The following is a 14,994-nucleotide window of genomic DNA, read 5'->3' on the forward strand; positions in this document are numbered from 1 at the left end:
CCATTAAGCAGCACGAAGCACAGTGCGGTAACAAATGTCCATTTTATGGCCACTGTCAGACTATATATTGTATAATGCCCCGATATTATCAGCAATCTAGACCTAAATTATCACAACCCTAAGTCCATGAAACACAAGACACATATATAATCTCCTTTAGTCCATGTATTGAAATGCTAGAATTAAAAGGTTGGGCTATCAATTCAGGCAGAAAATGTCGTTTTCCAGAGGAATTTTTCACTCAAGACAAAAAAGGAGAAAAGGCAAAGGAACGGAGCTAAGGCTAATTTTTGACAACTCTAAACACAAAAGAAGATTTTTATGTCCCCAAAGAGGAAACACAGGTGAGGGGGAAGTCACTGTGCAAGTGAGAAAGTTGTTCATTTTTCGTCACCGGGTTTTATTATTATTGTTTTGACTAGCAAAGACTACACATTATCAACAGTGTTGGTTTACGGCATTAGAGATTTTTCTCTCAATTCACAATTCTTCTTGAAAGAAGCCAAGGAGATTGATGTTTTGAAACGATGATGACAAATTACCCACAGCACATGGTTCGTTGTAAATACTGAGCAAATAGTCTCTAACTTGCTGTGGAATGCGATCACCCAAGGTGCAGCAAGGAATCTGTACGAGACCGGATCAAAACTGGAAACATTTTGTCACATAACTGAGCAGAGTTAGTGTGGGACTTTTTGTAAACACCCGGTGTTTCCGTCTGCCCTATGACTACAGATGACAATATTACAAATGGCAAATGACAGTATTAATCTACAAATGATTACAATGACACGACTACAATGACAATATTATAATAGGCAACTGTACAATTGTCTACAAATGACGACAAATGACTACTACAAATGACAATATTAATCTTAAGAAGTTGTCAGGACGCATCATGACGAATGTGTCTAGAGGAGTCAAGTTGGTGGAATAATTTGGCCCGTTGTAGTTTCCTTTTCATTTTGGCCCTTGGTGGTGGCAGTTGGAGGGATGGGAGGGAGGTGCTGGATCTGGCTACCAAAGAGACGAGGCCGGGGAGAAAAAGTGAGCACTTCTAAAAGCAAGTGTTCCGATTTTCAAGTGCACTTGTATTCCAACAGCAAGGCATTTTGACGGAAGGCAAGCCATTACTAATTATGAAGGAGATTTCAGAATCTCTTTCTGAACTCTGCAGACCAAATGGACACAATCTGCCTCCCAAACATACTCTGCAATGCAGTGTTTTTATTTTTATTATCTGTTGATTATAAACCTCCAGGTTCTCTTCCATTGGAAGAGTTGTATCTTCCCTTGACAGAGTTGCCTTATCTATTAGATGATCAGCTTGAATTACAGCTTCCACCCCAGGTGTTTCTTAATCTGAGTGCTGATTGAGAAGTTTGGTTTTCACTCTATCATGAGTCATGTTACTAATATTGGCGGGATTTGCTAGGGTTAGGAGACACCTTGATCAATAATTCTGAAATAATAAAAAAGAATTACAGACTTATTTGATGAATATTTTTCTTACATGAGATAACTTGTGTTGTCAAAGAATTAAATGAGAATTATATGATTTGTATCCTTAATTAAAAATGAAGTTTTGATAAAAATTCGATTTTGGGTCAGATTATGTTTTAAAATGAAGGAATTGTTTCTTATTCATATAAATGAACAGAATTGGGATTTTTTTTAAAGAAGTTAAAAGTAAGGAACAGGGGAACAGGATCATTAATTATTTTAATTAAAATATTAAGAGTATGTCTAAATGTAGTAGGCAACTGTTAAAGTTTCAACCTGATGAGATTTCATAACAAACTGTAGTATTGAGGCTTTTTAAAATTTGAGTTGCTTCTTAAAAAATCTAAATGGGAATTTTGGCAAGAGATTTTTATTTATTTTTACATATGATATAAGATAAACGTGAATTTTAGAATATCAATTTTTAAAATATTTGCATTTCTTAATTTTTGTATCTTTCTATGTTCAATCAAAGCAGTGGTAAAGTTTTTCATATTGCTTTAAGTAGTGGTTTATAAAAGAAATTTAGAATCATACAATTAGCATAGGTCTTCCTTATGACTTGTTTCTCTTTTAAAAGGTTTTTATTTTTATTTTATTTAATTAATTAATTTATTTATTTTTAAAAAATTTATTTATTTATTTGACAGAGAAAGCAGAGGGAGTGGGAGAGGGAGAAACAGGCTCCCCCGGGAGCAGGGAGTCCGATGCTGGGCTTGATCCCAGGACCCTGGATGATGACGGAGCCTAGGAAGTCGCTTAATGACTGAGACTGAGCCACCTAGGTGCCCCAAGGTTTTTTTGTTTTTTTTTTTTTAAATGTATTTGAAGTTTTTGTTATTGTTCCATTCTCCTTTGAACCTATGTAGAATTATGTGGATAATTCTCCCTATCACTTTTAGTGGAGATTTGGACGTGCTGCATGTTATGAGTCATTAAGGATTAGTGACAGGGACTTGAGACACCCTGAAACAAACCACAATTGAAGAATTTATTTCAGAATCATGCTTCCTACAGAATGTAGTGAAGTAATCATAAAGAAAATGTTCATGTTTTTCTACACCAGTATACTCTAATGCGCAGAGTGGAATAGTTGTTGCATTTGTGTTATGAAATGGGAGAATGTTATACATACGCTTGTACAATGGTAGGTGAGTATTCATAAGTGTGAGTACAATATAAATGTGCATTTCTGGATGGATATATTAGAACATTTTAAACAATTTTAGGCAAAGTCCGGGGTAGCTGGGGGTGAGGGAGGAGGGAAATGTTTACTTCTTATTTTGTTTCCCTTCTGAAGAGTTGGAATTTTTAAAATACATGTGTTCGGCTCTTATTTTTTTAAAGTCAATGATTAAAATAAATATACTAAATGGAATTACGTATTATTTTCTTTATATTTTCCTGTGCTATAATTTTTTTTAGCTAGCAATTTCTCAAATACAGGAGATTTAAGTATATTTTTAAATAGCTTGAAATCTGGCCGCCTTGTTACTTGGCTTTTAGGAACAGCCCAATGAGCCGTTACACAAGGTCAAATATATCTTTTTTTTTTTAAGATTTTATTTATTTATTTGACAGATAGAGATCACAAGTAGGCAGAGAGGCAGGCAGAGAGAGAGGAGGAAGCAGCAGGCTTCCCGCTGAGCAGAAAGCCTGATGCGGGGCTTCATCCCAGCACCCTGAGATCAGGACCTGACCCGAAGGCAGAGGCTTTAACCCACTGAGCCACCCAGGCAACCCTCAAATATATCTTTTAAATTGAGTTTTTCACTTGCTTTTGTGCTCTTTCTTGCTATACAGTTTCATATCTAGATATTTATGGTGATCAGAGCTTTGCTTGACTTAGAGGCAATTGTTTTTCTATTGCCGTTCTTTAGAAAAAAAAAAATTAATACTGAGATCTTCCAGTGACATTGCCTGGATGCCCCTCATGGGTTTGAGAACCCACTGCCAAGCAGAAGTGGCAAGGTCATGTGTAAGTCTATAGGAATTGCCTGTATTTGGTGTCCCTTAAAGAGTGAGGATTTTCTCGATCAACTTTACTTCTTTTGGAATGTTAGGTTTGCTTAGCATATCACTCTGGCCTGACTTTGGATGTAATATGATAGGTCTGCTGTGGATACTATAAAGTATCTTTTGGGTCTAAACGTCCATTTGGATGTCATTAAATAAAGTCTACTATTGTTTCTTGCTTTCTCCATTTCATCGCTATACATTTAGTATCTGGAAGGAATATTGTTTAATTTTGTCACATGCTAAAATAGGATTTTTAAAATTAAAAACAATGCCAACTTTCAAAGATAATACCCATCAAGCCCTGTAGCTTGAACTACATATGTGAGAGGTAATCATTTACTTCCCAGATATATCTGTTACTGGCAAAAGAAGACAGACTAAAAAGCAATAAGTTTGGGAACAAAATCATTTGAAACAAGTGCCAGAAAATTTTCAGCCAAAACAACTAGCCAGTTGAATATTTCAATTTTTAAGGATTTCTTCTGGTATCGCACTGAAACAATAATAAAACAAGTAAATAATAAAACATGTTTATACAAAATCTAGTCTACAAAATAAGTAAAAATGAGATTACTATTAAGTTTATTTTTGTCTCAGTCAGAATGTGGAAAACAATCGGTGGAAGAATTTCATATCATATAGATAATGAGAGTGTGGCAAAACTGTTACTTGGATTTTAAGGCAGAACATTTGATTTTAAGTTTATAGATATGCAGATTTCGAAGATTAAGTTTAAATATATATTTTGCTCTCAACTTTTGTATTGTCCTAAAAGGCCCTATTGGAAATAATAAACAGATCATATTTAAGTTCAGGTTTATTTTGCTATAAATTTTTGTTGGAAATTATACTTTCTGCTTCCTTCAGAATCATAAGTCACTGTGTTCTTTATACATCTAACAGATAATATGACGGATATTCAAAAGTCTTATCAAAAGTGAACATTGAAGGACATTCACCATTAAGAAAGCACTATATTACCGAGATTATTATTATTATTATTTTTACCATTATGTATTCCTAATCCTAAATGAAGTCTAGTTCTTCAGTTGGTGGAAATGATTATAAGACTATGGTCAATGAAAATTTTATTCAATGTAAGGACACAAAGATTAGTATTGAGTGCTGGAAGAAAAAGGCATGTATGATTCTGAGTTTAGAAAGTTGTTTTATTTGCAGATTGTTTTAATGAAACTCCCTGTGAATTAATTTCTAAAGTAAAAGGATGGTTCTTATTCTTAAAAAGGACTCAAACTCTTGAAGCGATATTGTTAGCTTGATCTTGATTTTAAATCAATAAGGGATTTTATAGTTGCCAAGACTTCGATATTCCAAGACTTTGGTATTGAGAAAGCAGCTAATTGACTCAAGTGTTTGAAACAAACACAAAAGTCAAAAACTTACAGTGTCAACTTACCTTCATCTTTTTTTAAAGATAGGTAGTTTTGAGATGCCTTGTAGTTTGTTTTGCATAATTACTGTAACACTAATTCAACAATTTTTATACAGATATCTCTCAAGTTATACCTTAAAAGCAATGGTGGTTTGGTTGGCAATGTCTCAGGGAGTAATGTGTCAACAGCATAATTTTTTTTCTTCCTCATAGCCACAACTTTCTGTCATAAAAATTTCTAGAATACTTCCATTTTGTAAACAGACATTTCTCTAAATTACCACACTACTGTTGCTATTGTTACTACCAGTAGATATTATCAAACAATTAATTTTTCCAGTCACTTTGCTTGATGCATTTTATGTATTATCCCATTTAATACTTGTGACAACTGTATGAGACAGAAACATTTACCGCATTTTACAGGTGCAGAGGTGAAGGCGCAGAGAGGTTAAATAACGTGGCAATAGTTTCATAGCTAATAGCTAATAGCTAGCTAATGATAGCCCTGGAATTTGGAACTCAGGCCATCTGAAACCAGAGCTCACACTCTCCCTTCCATAGACACGGAATCCAAATCTATTTGGGAGTTTGAATTTCCATTTTTTGTTTCATTCAATAACCACTTTTATGAGCAAAAATTGTAAAATTCTGAAAAATGATTTCAGTTGCTTACTATTTTTCCTGTCTATAGATAGGCTTTACATTTATGGAAAAAATAAATTGCATGTCCTCTTTAGATTCAAGAAAGAAGCTGCAGGTAACTAACTGGGGCAAATTGAACAAGTGGAGATGAATACTTCTTTCATTTATTAGTTGCTGGCTTTGTGTGAACCTCTGATATATTGATTTTATTTTGTTTCTTTTCAGTGTTCCAGAATTAAGAAAAGGGCACACTGCCTGCTCTCAATTCCTTGTAGTGCAGTTGGGGAACAGTTGAGTAAACAGATAACTGGATGGGGTACAGACAAGACTACATCAGAGGCAAATGTGAATTTGCAGAAAGGATCACCTACCTTCCTTAGTTTTAGGGCTGGAGGAAAGGCTTCCTGGAGGAGGGGATCCTTGAGCTGCAGACATTTTTTTTTTTTTTAAGATTTTTTATTTATTTATTTGACAGAGAGAAATCACAAGTAGACTGAGAGGCAGGCAGAGAGAGAGAGAGGGAAGCAGGCTCCCTGCTGAGCAGAGAGCCCGATGCGGGACTCGATCCCAGGACCCTGAGATCATGACCTGAGCCGAAGGCAGCGGCTTAACCCACTGAGCCACCCAGGCGCCCCGTGCTGCAGACATTTTGAAGGATGTGTAAAAGTTTTCCAGACAGAGAAGGGGTAGGAGGGAGGGTCTTGTGGGTGGAGGAACATCACATTCAAAGGTACAGGGACATGTAACAGGGTGCGATTTGGAAACTTCGTTGCCACAGCATGAGATGTGGAGCATAGGAAGTGAAGCTAGAGAAATAGCCAGACCCTGTAAAATAAACTACCTCATATACTGTTTTATCTTGAAGGTGATGGGGAACCAGTTAAGGATTTAAGTGAGGAAGAAAACATAGTTAGATTTATATTTATAATTTCGATGCAGTGGGACAATAAGAGTTAAAAGATGATTGTACAGGATCATAATAACCTTGATGAGCTATAATTAGAGCTTGTATTAAAGCAATGGAAATGGCAATGGAGAAGAGAGGCTGAATTTAAAACTTACTTAGGAGATGACTGAATGATGAGTTAGAGCTAGCCCAAAGGTAAAAAGCATTCTGATTTTTGTGCCGTAGGTTAGTTTCAGTTTTTGAATTTTATATAAAATCATACAGTACTCTTTTTTTTGGTCTGAATTTTATTTGACATTTATGTTATCACATGTAGCAACACACTGTTCTTTATTCATTGCCATAATTGTATTCCATTATGTATATATCATAATTTATTTAGCCTATTTATTATTCATTGCCTATTGGGTTGTTTTTATTTTTGTGTTAATGTAATTAATAGTGTGTGAATATTCTTGTGCATGTTTTTTTTTCCAATTTATTTATTTTCAGAAAAACAGTATTCATTATTTTTTCACCACACCCAGTGCTCCATGCAAGCTGTGCCCTCTATAATACCCACCACCTGGTACCCCAACCTCCCACCCCCCCCCCCGCCACTTCAAACCCCTCAGACTGTTTTTCAGAGTCCATAGTCTCTCATGGTTCACCTCCCCTTCCAATTTACCCAAAAGCACATACCCTCCCCAATGTCCATAACCCTACCCCCCTTCTCCCAACCCCCTCCCCCCAGCAACCCACAGTTTGTTTCGTGAGGTTAAGAGTCACTTATGGTTTGTCTCCCTCCCTATCCCATCTTGTTTCATGGATTCTTCTCCTACCCACTTAAGCCCCCATGTTGCATCACCACTTCCTCATATCAGGGAGATCATATGATATTTGTCTTTCTCCGCTTGACTTATTTCGCTAAGCATGATACGCTCTAGTTCCATCCATGTTGTCGCAAATGGCAAGATTTCGTTTCTTTTGTCTTGTGCATGGTGTACATACATATGCATTTCTATTCGAAATGCTGGATCATGGGCTATAAGTATGATCAGCATCAGTGAATGTATTGAACAGTTTTCCAAAGTGGTTGTATCAGTTTGCACTACTCGCCACACGAAACAAAAGATCCGGGTCCTGCTTACTTACACCAATTGTTAGAATTTTTAGATTTTTTAACGTTAGCCAATCCCACAGCTGTATTGTGATATCTTACAGTTTTATTTTGCATTTTGTTAATGACTAATAACGCTGACCACCTTTTCATATGCTGGCTGGCCATTTGGATATCCTTTTTTGTAAAGTTCCTATTCAATCTCTTGCCCAGTTTTTAAAAATTGTGTTGTCTGTCTTTTGCCTATTGATTTTTAGGAAATGATTTTATATTCTAGATAAAAGTCCTTTGTTGGCAAATACTTTATTGGACCTATGTTGGGAATATCTCTTCCTGATCTGTGGCATCTCTTTCATGCTCCTAATGTCTTTTGGGTCACAGAAGTTCTACATTTTAATGAAGTCTGATTTATTAATCTTCTGCTTTGTGGTAAATACTTTTTGTGTTCTGTTTTTAAAAATTTGTCTATATTAAGTAAGAGGACTTTTGTCTTTCTTTCCTTCTATTAATGTCATTTTTGATAATCTAGAACTGATTTTTCTCTGTATTGTAAGGTAGGGATCAAATTTCTTTTACTTGGTCTCTTCTCTCTTCCCTTCTCTTCTCTTCTCTCATGTATGGTTTTCCAGTGGATCTGCTGTCCTTTCACTATCACAGTGTTGTTCACCTTTATCATAAATCAGCTAACCATATATGTGTAGGTTTGTTTCTCAAACATTTGTTCCACTAGTCTAGTTGTGTATCTTTGTTCCAATATCACGCTATTTTATTATTGTAGTTTTATAATGTCTTAATAACTATTGTGTGTGTCCTCTAAATTTTCTTCTTCTTTTTTTAAAAAAATATTTATTTATTTATTTGAGAGAGAGAGAGAGCACACAAGCAGAAGGGACAGAGGGAGAAGGAGAGAGAATCTCAAGCAGACTCCATGCTAAGTGTGGAGCCCAATGTGGGGCTCGACCCCAGGACCCTGAGATCTTGACCAAGAATCAGACCCTTAACCGACTGTGTCACCCAAGTGCCCTAAGTTTTCTTCCTCTTGTTCATTATTTCTGTATTAGAATTTTCTTATAAATTTTATAATTATCTTGAAAATTTTTCCAAACCACCATTACTAAAATAGTCTGTTGCCTATTCATAATGGAAATAGCTGTTCTTCTATTTGAGATTAGTAGGAATGAAGTCATACATTTTTTTTCTTCCAATTTCATGGATCTCTTGAATTTTAGTCCTTGATTAAGAATTCCTGATACAGACATAAGTTTTACGGTTTTTTTTTTCATTTCTTGTAATTTTTATTATACTTAGGTTAAAGTGTTTTCCAATTTTCATTGTTTTTTTTTTAAACTGTTGTTATTTAGAACATTACTTAAATTCTAGACATGTGTTATTGCTCTCTAGCATGGTGTAATCTAGTCTGATAGCATACTCTGTGTGTTTCAATACTTTGAAATTTGTTGGACTTTGTAGCCTAGTGTATGGCATATTCTGATAAATATACCTTGTGTACCTTAGAAGTCAAAGAGGTCTATTTGGTTAATCAAGTTCAAATCTTCTGCAGCTTCAGTGATTTTTTTTTTCTCTTTTTTCTATAAATCACTGAAAAGCATGAAAATCTCTCATGATAATCATGGGTTTATTTATTTTTTTCCCTTTTAATGTTAGTTTTTGCTTTTCATGTTTTGTTATTAGGCATATATAAATTTTGGATTATTATATCTTCTTGTTAAATTGATATTTCTGTTATTACAAAGTATCTTTCTTAATCTCTAATAATACTTGTTGCTCTAAAGTTTACTTTGTCTGATGTTATTATAGCTATACTAACTTTGTCTTGATTGATACTTATAGTATACCTTTTTTAAATCCACATACTTTGAAATTTTTTGTGTCATTGTATAAGGAGTACAACTCTTGTAAGTATAATACAATTGACCATTGAACAACATGGGTTTGAACTGTGCAGGTTCACTATATAAGGTGTTTTTTTGGGGGGGGGATCAATACAGGACTGTAAAATATATCTTCCCTTCCTTATGATTTTTAAAAAGATTTTATTTATTTATTTGTCAGAGAGAGAGAGCATGAACATGAGTGGGGGGAGGGGCAGAGGGAGAAGCAGGCTTCATGCTGAGCAAAGAGCAAAGAACCCAACATGGTACTTTATCCCAGGACCCTGGGATCATGACCTGAGCTGAAGGCAGAGGCTCAACTGACTGAGCCACTCAGATGTCCCTCCTTATGATTTTCTTAATAGCATTTTCTTTTCTCTAGCTTACTTTATTGTAAGTATACAGTATATAATACATATAACATAAAATATGTGTTAGTCAACTGATTATGTCATCAGTAAGGGTCTGGTCAACAGTAGGCTATTAGTGGTTAAGTTTTGGAGAATCAAAAATTATACACAGATTTTTGACTGTGCAGGGAGTCAGTTCCCCTAACCCTCACATTGTTCATATAAAATGTTATATACATACAGTAGACATATAATCATTGCCTTTTTAAAAAAAATATTTTATTTATTTATTTGACAGAGAGAGAGAGAGAGATCACAAGTAGGCAGAGAGGCAGGCAGAGAGAGGGAAAAAGCAGGCTCCCCGCTAAGCAGGGAGCCCTATGTGGAACTTGATCCAGGACCCTGAGACCATCACCAGAGCTGAAGGCAGAGGCTTAACCCACTGAGTCACCCAGGTGCCCACAATCATTGCCTTTTAACATGGGTTATTTATTCTATTTGTATTTAATGTAATTACTAGCACATTTTGGTTTAAATCATTTTTAATATACATTTTTGTCTCCTCTGTTCTCCTTCCCTTTTTTGGTCATATATTTAATTATTAATTAATTTTATTACACCATTTCCTCCATGTTTGAGATTAAGGATTGCTCTAGCCTATAGCATGCATCCTATACTCTAGCCTCCACCAAGTCTTCTTAGAGCCTACCTTCAATTAGTGTCTAATTAGGCTCTGATTTTTCATTTACCACATTCCTGTCCTTTGTGATACTATTATATATTTTACCTCTGCATTGTTATAAGCCTCACTATACATCGGTATTTCTGCTGTAAACAATTGAAATTCATTTAGAATTAGCCACATGATTGCCCCTCTCCAGGCTTTTCCAGGCTTCCCATTCCTTCTTGTATTATCATACTTCCATCTGAGATCATTTTTGTTCTTCCTGAAGAAATGACTTATTTCTTTTAGTTCAGACTTGCTGACTATGAATTATTTCAGGTTTTGTTTGTCTGGAATCAGTTTTATCTTCATTTTACAAGATTATTTTCATAGATCGTAGAATTCTAGCTTGGCAGTCATTTTTTTTTCCATCATTGGCTTCCACTGATTCTGTTAAAAACTCAGCTGTCAGTCTTTTAGTGGCTTCTCTGGAAATGTGTCTTTTCTCTTTGGACACTTCTAAGATTTTTCTCTGTCTTTAGTTGCCTAGTTCTGGTTCTATTTGTATTTATTCTTCATAGTTTCATGGAGTTTCTTGTATCTGTGGGTAAATTATTATTCAGTTATCTCTACAAATATTGCCTTTGCTTCCTTCTTTCTCCATCTTTGGGACTCCAATTACATGTGTGCTATTGATGTCATAGATGTCTTTTCCTCTATTCTTTTATTTTTTTTTCTCTCTGAGTATCAATCCTGATTTTTAATTTTTATTAATCAATATGCTATTTCTCTTTTTTTGTTGTCTCTATTTGTAGAAACCATCTATTCAATTCTTAACTTATACATTGTATTTTTCAGTTCTGTAAGTTCCATTTGATTCTTTGCTTATAGATTTCAGTTTGCCGATTATATAGTTTATCTCATAGTTTTTAATAAAATTGCTAATCATAATTATTTTGATATCTGTTTTACACAACTCCAATATTCGTATTGCCTTTCAATGTATTTTTATTACTTTCTTTCTTAGTTTTCAGTCATTGGGCTGTGTTTTATTTCATACTTGGAATGTTTTGTTAAATGATGTGGACTTGGTTTCCTATCTCTTTTTTCTTTTGTGATCATTTGTTTTGTTTTTTAAATTTCACATATAAGTGAAATTATATGGTATTTGTCCTTCTCTGACTGACTTATTTTGCTTAGAATAATACACTCTAGCTCCGTCCACGTTGCTGCAAATGGCAAGATTTCATTCTTTTTTATGGCTGAGTAATGTTCCATTGTATATCTGTACGACTATAGAAGACAAAGTGATGGTTACCAGAGGGGAAGTGAATGGGGGAATGGGTTAAATAGGTGATGGAGATTAAAGAGTGCACCTGTTGTTAGGTACAACTTGGGTGTTGTACCTAAATATTGAATCACTATATTCTACACCTAAAACTAATATTACACTGCACATTAACTAAATGGAATTTAAATAAAATTTTTAAAAAATGATGTTATTTTCCTTCATTAAAAATTTAGATTTCTTCTGGTAGGGTTATACATACAGTAGGAGAAGGTCACTAAAACTCATTGAGGCTGAACTATTTCCAGTTTGCCTTTATTTCTATGGGATAGCCCTTCCAGGGATCTCAAAAAAGATCAAAACCCTTTTCTTTAGTATGGTCTGTACTCCACCTTTTGTAACACCGTAAGAGTGTCTCAAATCTCTGTCTAGCTTTTAACCTCTTGTTAGATGCTTTCTGCTTGGTTTCTCAGAGATTTGCCTTGACGTGCACTTTCACATTTCATGTAGACTATTTGTTATGCTTTTCTTTAGCTCTGTTTCTCTGGGATCTTGATCCCTCAAATCCTAGCTGTTTTTGTAACATCGAATGTCAACTGTACACTGCTGTTTCTGTTTGGCCTATTAAACTTTCCTTGTGATTTGACAAATGTCCTGAGGCAGAAAACTGCTGTGAACATAGGCCTTTCCTCAATGTGCTTCCCTTTTCCTCATAATCTTATCATCTCAAATGCTGGTTGCCTTCATTGCTCTTAGTTATTTTATAGTAACCTTTTAAAAAATAATTTATTGTTTTTTGAGATTTCATTTATTCATCTGAGATAGAGAAAGAGAGTGAGAGAGCACATTTTTTCATCTGAGATAGAGAAAGTGAGTGAGAGAGGGGCAGGAGATTAGGGGGAAGAAGACTCCCTGCTGAGCAGGGAGCCAGACTTGGGGCTCCATCCTACTACCCTGGGATTACAACCTGTGCTAAAGGCAGATGCTTAACTGACTGAGCCACCCAGGTGCCCCTTTTGTAACTTTATAAGGTATTTTCTTAGTTGTTATAATTATTACCAATGGGAGAGCTATTGCCCTATCTTGGATATGTTGAGTTGAGGCAACTGCCTAAATGGAGTTGTCTAGTAGGCAGTATGGTGCATAAGGAAGGAATTTAGGACTAAAATTTAAAATTTATATTGAGACCATGGACTAAAAGTCAACATAAGACAGGCGTTCCTGGAGATTATGAGAGTGAATGAATCTCCCAAGGAGAATGTGGAATGTGCAAGAAACTCTGAGGTGATAATCTTGCCCAATATGACATTTTGGGGATCATTAGGGCAACAGGGAGTAGCCATGGATGTTGGAGGAAATCCAGGAAATAATAATGTCGCTGACGTAAGGGAGGAATCTCAAGAAAATTTGGAGTGTCAAGAAAAGTCAAGGTAAGTGAAGAAATCTTAAAAGTGTTCCACTGTATTATATGGGAATTCCATTCATGACTTTGGTAAAAGAAATTTTAGAATCAGAAGTTAAAGAGATTTTAGAAGTCAGATAGATTAAAGATTAGAGCAAGTAAAAACAGTGACTAGGGACATATTTTGAGAAGCTTTGTTGTGAGGAGACAGAGAGAGAAAGAAAAGACTTAGCAATTTTGTAGGTTGAAAGAGAAGTCGCATCAGAGAACAAAGAGATGGTGCCTAAATTCTGTGAAAGCAGGGGTCACACCTCTATTGTGATACTGTGATTAGCTGAATCCTCATCATAAAACAGAATGCTGGAACATGCTTGGGGTTCAGAATTTATCTGTTGAATGAAAGACTTAAATGAAGCTGATGAGGATAAGGTTGAGGGCAGGATATGGCTGCAAGGAGATCACATAGGAGTTTGAGAGGGAAAAATGCAGAGATGGAGGAGACCCTTCTACTGAGCCAGGAAAGATGCAGATGAGGAAGGGGGAGTGTGCACATAGTTTGTAGGTTTGTGAACAGAGTCAGGAAGTTGGAGGAATTCCTATTTTATTTTCTCTAGGAAGAAGGAAACGAGAGTGACAGAGGATGCTGGAATCCAAAAGAGCTGACTACACCTGACAGCTTATAGGATATTTAAGGTTGAGACTATGAATTTATTTAAACTGGTTTCTATTTGTAATCATATTTCAGAGATATAGAAATAATGTAAATTACTGTAACATACATCCTCTAAAAGCCCAAATATACACCATTTAAATATAAGTTGCTAATATTATTTCTATATTTATATAAGACCTATGAGATAAAATTTTACTGAAATACTCACCATTTAACATTCTCCTTCCATGATCTTTCTCCTTTTTTTCCCTCTTCTTGTTCCTGAAGATAGTGTACATCATTGCCATATAGATTTTGAATTTTTATCATAACGTATTTACTCATAAAAACTACCAGCATACCTGAGAGATATTCTGGGTTTGGTTCCAAACCATCACAATAAAGCAAACATCACAATAAAGTGAGTCAAATGAATTTTTTGGTCTCCTAGTACATATAAAAGTTGTGTTTACACCATTCTGTAGTCTATTAAATGTGCAATAACATTATGTCTAAAAGAACAGTATAAATACCTTAATTTAAAAGTGCTTTATTGCTCAAAAATACTAGCCATCATCTGAGCTTTCAGTGAGTCATAATCGCTGATCACAAACAACCAAAACATATGGAATAATGATGAGAAAGTTTGAAAGGTTGTAGGAATTATGAAAATGGGCCACAGAGACCCAAAGTGAGCAGATGCTTTTGGAAAAAATGGCACCAACAGACTTGCTCAATTCAAGGTTGCCACAAACCTTCATTTTGTAAACAAATGCAATATCTAGGAAGCACAGTAAAGCAATTAAGTGCAATAAAATGAGGTGTGCCTAAATAGGATGTGGCTATTGTGTTTTAATTTCTCATAAATCTTATACTCTATGTATCATTTTACAACTTTTAAGCATGATTTTTATTTTTTAGGCGCATCACGCTGATGCATCTAGACTATTCATTTTAGCTGTTATATAGTATTACATTGTTTGAATATACCGGGAAGTACTGACCCACACCCCTGAATGACCATTGGGTTGTTGCTACCTTTCTGCCTTTGCAAACAGAGCCCTAGTGAACTCTCTTGTGCATGTCTCCTTGTCTACATGTTCAAGAGTTCTTCAAGGGTATGGGTAAAATTTCTAGGGCTTATGGTTTGTATATCTTCTTCAGCGTTACTCAATAT

This window comes from Neovison vison, chromosome 1 (genome assembly GCF_020171115.1).
Source record: "Neovison vison isolate M4711 chromosome 1, ASM_NN_V1, whole genome shotgun sequence".
In the NCBI taxonomy this organism is placed as follows: domain Eukaryota; kingdom Metazoa; phylum Chordata; class Mammalia; order Carnivora; family Mustelidae; genus Neogale; species Neogale vison.